Below are 6,000 nucleotides of genomic sequence, written 5' to 3' on the forward strand. Positions count from 1 at the left end.
TGAGTAAGCCTGCCTGCAGTACTGCAGTGCAGCATATTCGGGACAAGTGTGCTTATCTGTAGAGTTCATGAAGTTGAGTCATCTGGGACAACTTCCTAATACAGGAACTGTACTATTTAAAATACAGCATGTGGCTAAATTCCAGCTCCAGTTGTAACTGCTCTGTAATTCTGTTCTGCCAGCCTGAATTCCCCCTGTGGTTTCAAATGTGTGTTCTCTGCTGTGCTCACTGTGGCAGAGGGATGCTAGTGTAGGGTAGCTGTTTTGTTTCCACCCCAGAGGTGGTTGCATTTCAGTTTGCTTTGTACATACAGGGCCAAAGGCTGGTTCCTTTGAAGTCAGTGGGAGTTTTGCCATTCATTGCAGCAGGACTAGACTTTGGCATGGGGGCTGTATAAATGCTTTGGGACCGAAGATGCTATGTAATAATAATACCCAATGTACTATATTACTCGAGCCAGTCGTGATGCCGAATTGTGCATCTACAGTTACGTTGGTGTGCCTTGTCATACTACAAGGGGATGCTGTGCTCTGAAGGCACATGTTTGGGGTGGCTAACTGGGAAGTGTGAGCATGTGGCCCTTAGCTTAGCTTCTTGCAATCATGCCCTCGTTTCTGTCAGAGGGTTAGTGTGTTTTAGTTTGTCCATGTTGTGCAGCAGCCTCGGCCACCCAAAACCTAACTCTAGACAAGTGACATTTAATTCTGCACCACCCATTGGATAAGCTACAGCTTGGTCCTTAGAAATCCTGGTGGCATTCGCTGTCCTGAAACTGAAAGTGAAGATCAGCCTCTCACATCGTTTTCTGAGTTTCTGAAAAAAAATTTCAATGAAAAATTTCAGCCAGCTCTAAGAACTATCAAGCCAGCCAGCTCTAAGAACAGTTATCAAGGGGAGAGATTGGGGAAAAGATCCGTATTCTAGGTGCCAAATGCTTTCACTGCCTATCTGTGCCCTTGTGCCTCACTCCAAGGAGTGACTGTCCCTCTCTCCTGTGTGCCAAATCCTCTTGCCACCCCCAAACACCCCCAGCAAGCTACCCAATTCCTCCCCAGCCATCCTACCCCTCTCTTAGCTATCTGACCCTCTCACTGTCCCTAAACAAGTGATGAATCCATCCCTGCACAGCTCTTTCAGCTGCTTAATTCACACAAAGCATCCCTAAAAGTGACCTGGACCACCCCGTTCCAGCGGCTTAACTTCTCTCAGCAAGCAAGCCAGCTCTCCTGTCAGCTCCCATGATGTCCGGTTTCCAGGTCTCATCCTGCTGGAATGTAATGAGGGTTAACCCAAGGTCCAAATGGCTGCCCAGTAATTCACTGCCATCCAAAACCTCTTTGCAGGATCTCTCTACCTCATTATGCTTGATCTCGTTAGCCCACCTGCCAAACCATACAGAAACGTAGCAGTTTCATTTATTCTGTTGCTTGGTTTTAATTTGTCAGGCACCAGATGATATGGGGATGGGTGCATTTACAAACAAACAAACAGTGATTAAAGGGCTGGGCTGTCATTGCCAGGGCTAGGCATGTGGCTCTGACTTTCAGTGTTTTCAGGGGGTGAGGCATTTTGTGTTTTAAGCAGAGGGCCCTCTCGGGGGCTTTAGACTCAGGTTGGTAGAGATGGGCCTGAGTTGCTGTGCTGGGCTGTGTGAATTCAGCTCAGAGAGTTGGGGCTGTCTGGGTCTGGGGGTTTGGCTCAGGTTCATCTCCGATATGGAGCTTTCCCTTGCCGATCTGTTTGCCATTATAAAGAGCTTTTGGTAGCTTCTTGACAGTACGAAGAACATCTCTCCTGCAATTTGTAGTACATGTATTGCCCAGGAAGCTCACAAGAGCGTTTTCGAACACCAGGGAGAGGCAGGCAGCAGAGACCTTGGAAACATATCTGCTGGGCCGGCTGTCAGCCAGGAGAATGCAGCACAGGCCTCGTTGCGTCTGGGTCCAGGCCCATCGATTTCCTTTCACTCTTTTAAGTCCTTCATTTAGCCAAAATGTAAAGACTCGCTCAGGGGATTTCCTGACTCAAATATTTCCGTGTAAAGTGAATCTGGAGAAGGTGCATCTGTCTGCCAGCAGCAGCCACTGCCTCTGCAGCTCTGAGCTAGTAACTACCTGAGCCCCTTCCCCTTTGGGGCAGCACACAACACCCCCAAGGAGACTTGAACATAGACCCTTGTGGTCCATGGACAGTGCCAGATGTGCCTCCACCTGGCTGTTGGGCTTTTCTTGGCTAGATGTCGCTCCCCCTGTGTATCACAGCTCCTTGGAGCTTGATGCCTCTCAGGTTAGGTGAAGTGCAGTGAGGCCTAGGTAGGGCTGCCACGTGTCCGGTTTTTGCCTGGAACGCCCGGTCAAAAAGGGACCCTGGCAGCTCCAGTCAGCACTGCTGACCAGGCCTTTAAAAGTCCAGTTGGCGCAGAGCTGGCAGGGTCCCTACCTGCGTAGCTTCTCAGAAGCAGCGACATGACCCTTGGCTCCTAGGCAAAGGGATGGCCACAGGGGCTCCATGTGCTGCCCCCAACCTGAGCACCAGCTCTGCAGCTCCCATTGTCTGGGAACCACGGCCAATGGGAGCTATGGAGGCAGCACCTGTGGGCCGAGGCAGCGCACAGAGCCGCCTGGCCATGCCTCCACCTAGACTCATAGACTTTAAGGTCAGAAGGGACCATTATGATTGTCTAGTCTGACCTCCTGAACAATGCAAGCCACAGAATCTCACCCACTCACTCCTATAATAAACCCCTAAACTATGTCTGAGCTATTGAAGTCTTCAAATCATGGTTTAAAGACTTCAAGGTGCAGAGAATCCTCCAGCAAGTGACCCATGCCCAATGCTGCAGAGGAAGGCGAAAATACCCCAGGGCCTCTGCCAATCTGCCCTGGAGGAAAATTCCTTCCCAACCCCAAAAATGGTGATCAGCGAAACCTTGAGCATGTGGGCAAGACTCACCAGCCAGACACCCAGAAAAGAATTCTCTGTGGTAACTCAGATCCCATCCCCATCTAACATCCCATCACAGGCCATTGGGCATATTTACCGCTAATAGTCAAAGATCAGTTAATTGCCAAAATTAGACTATCCCATCATACGATCCCCTCCATAAACTTATCAAGCTTAGTCTTAAAGCCAGATATGTCTTTTGCCCCCACTGCTCCCCTTGGAAGGCTGTTCCAGAACTTCACTCCTCTGATGGTTAGAAACCTTCGTCTAATTTCAAGTCTAAACTTCCTGATGGCCAGTTTATATCCATTTGTTCTTGTGTCCACATTGGTACTGAGCTTAAATAATTCTTCTCCCTCCCTGGTATTTATCCCTCTGATATATTTATAAAGAGCAATCATATCTCCCCTCAGCCTTCCTTTGGTTAGGCTAAACAAGCCAAGCTCTTTGAGTCTCCTTTCATAAGACAGGTTTTCCATTCCTTGGATCATCCTAGTAGCCCTTCTCTGTACCTGTTCCAGTTTGAATTCATCCTTCTAAAACATGGGAGACCAGAACGGCACACAGTATACCAGATGAGGTCTCACCAGTGCCTTGTGTAACGGTACTAACACCTCCTTATCTCTACTGGAAATACCTCGCCTGATGCATCCCAAGACCGCATTAGCTTTTTTAACGGCCATATCAGATTGGCGGCTCATAGTCATCCTGTGATCAACCAATACGCCAAGGTCCTTCTCCTCTGTTACTTCCAACTGATAAGTCCCCAGCTTATAACCAAAATTCTTGTTATTAATCCCTAAATGCATGACCTTGAACTTTTCACTATTAAATTTCATCCTATTACTTTTACTCCAGTTTACAAGGTCATCCAGATCTTCCTGTATAATATCCCGGTCCTTCTCTGTATTGGCAATACCTCCCAGCTTTGTGTCATCCGCAAACCTTATTAGCACATTCCCACTTTTTGTGCCAAGGTGAGTAATAAAAAGATTAAATAAGATTGGTCCCAAAACGGATCCCTGAGGAACTCCACTAGTAACCTCCCTCCAGTCTGACAGTTCACCTTTCAGTATGACTCTTTGTAGTCGCCCCTTTATCCAGTTCCTTATCCACCTTTCAATTTTCATATTGATCACATCTTTTCCAATTTAACTAATTCCCCATGTGGAACTGTATCAAATGCCTTACTGAAATCAAGGTAAATTAGATCCACTGTGTTTCCTTTGTCTAAAAAATCTGTAACCTTCTCAAAGAAGGAGATCAGGTTGGTTTGGTATGATCTACTTTTTGTAAAACCATGTTGTATTTTGTCCCAATTACCATTGACCTCAATGTCCTACTTTCTCCTTCAAAAATTTTTCTAAGACCTTGCATACGACAGATGTCAAACTAACAGGCCTGTAGTTACCTGGATCACATTTTTTCCCTTTCTTAAAAATAGGAACTATGTTAGCAATTCTCCAGTCATACGGTACAACCCCTGAGTTTACAGATTCATTAAAAACTCTTGCTAATAGGCTTGCAATTTCATGTGCCAGTTCCTTTAATATTCTTGGATGAAGATTATCTGGGCCCCCCGATTTAGTCCTGTTAAGCTGTTTGAGTTTGGCTTCTACCTCGGATGTGGTAATATCTATCTCCATATCCTCGTACCCATTTGTCATCCTGCCATTATCCCTAAGCTCCTCATTAAAGACTGAGGCAAAATATTTGTTTAGATATTAGGCCATGCCTAGATTATCCTTAACCTCCACTGCATCCTCAGTGTTTAGTGGTCCCACTTCTTCTTTCTTTGTTTTCTTCTTATTTATATGGCTATAGAACCTTTTACTATTGGTTTTAATTCCCTTTGCAAGGTCCAATTCTACATGGCTTTTGACCTTTCTCACTTTATCTCTACATGTTCTGACCTCAATAAGGTAGCTTTTCTTGCTGATCCATCCCATCTTCCACTTCTTGTTGGCTTTCTGCTTTTTCTTAATCACCTCTCTGAGATGCTTGCTCATCCAGGTTGGTCTACAACTCCTGCCTATGAATTTTTCCCCCTTTCTTGGGATGCAGGCTTCTCATAGTTTCTGCAACTTTGACTTGAAGTAATTCCAGGCCTCCTCCGCCTTTAGATCCACAGGTTCTTCAGTCCAATCCACTTCCCTAACTAATTTCCTTATTTTTTAAAGTTAGCCCTTTTGAAATCAAAAACCCTACTCACAGATCTATTTTTGTTTATCCTTCCATTTAGTTTTAACTGAATTAGCTCATGATCGCTCGAACCAAGGTTGTCCCCTACAACCATTTCTTCTATGGGGTCTTCTCTACTCACCAAAACCAAATCTAAAATGACATCCCCTCTTGTTGGTTCAGCAACTACTTGGTGAAGGAATCCATCAGCTATCACATCCAGGAAAATCTGAGCCCTATTATTATTACTAGCACTTGTCCACCAGTTTATATCTGGGAAGTTAAAGTCTCCCATGATCACACAATTCCCATTAGTATTTACTTCATTAAAAACATTAAAGAGGTCTCTATCCATATCCAAATCAGATCCTGCTGTTCTATAGCACACCCCAAGCACTATCCCAGGGGAGGTTCTAGTATCTTTCTTCCCCAATGTGATTTTTGCCCAGACAGACTCCGTCTTATCCATTCCATCACTTCTTATTTCTTTACAGTCTACCTCATCATTGATATACAATGCTACTCCACCACCTTTGCCTTTATTTCTGTCTTTCTTTCTTTCTTAAACAGCACATACCCTTCAATACCTGTACTCCAGTCATGACTACTATTCCACCATGTTTCTGTTATCCCTATAATATCTGGTTTAGCTTCCTGCACCAGTACCTCTAGTTCCTCCATTTTGTAACCTAGGCTCCTCGCATTGGTGTACAAACATCTTAATTTTTGCTGTTTGGCTTCGCTCACAGTCTTTACCCCATTAGGCATTGATATTCTACCACCAGTATCACCTATTAGACTGGTATCTACACTACCCTTCCTCCGTATGTCCATTCTCCTACCCACGGCTGTATCCTTTCTTTCTTCGTTTTCTT

Source organism: Trachemys scripta, chromosome 8 (genome assembly GCF_013100865.1).
Source record: "Trachemys scripta elegans isolate TJP31775 chromosome 8, CAS_Tse_1.0, whole genome shotgun sequence".
Taxonomy (NCBI): domain Eukaryota; kingdom Metazoa; phylum Chordata; order Testudines; family Emydidae; genus Trachemys; species Trachemys scripta.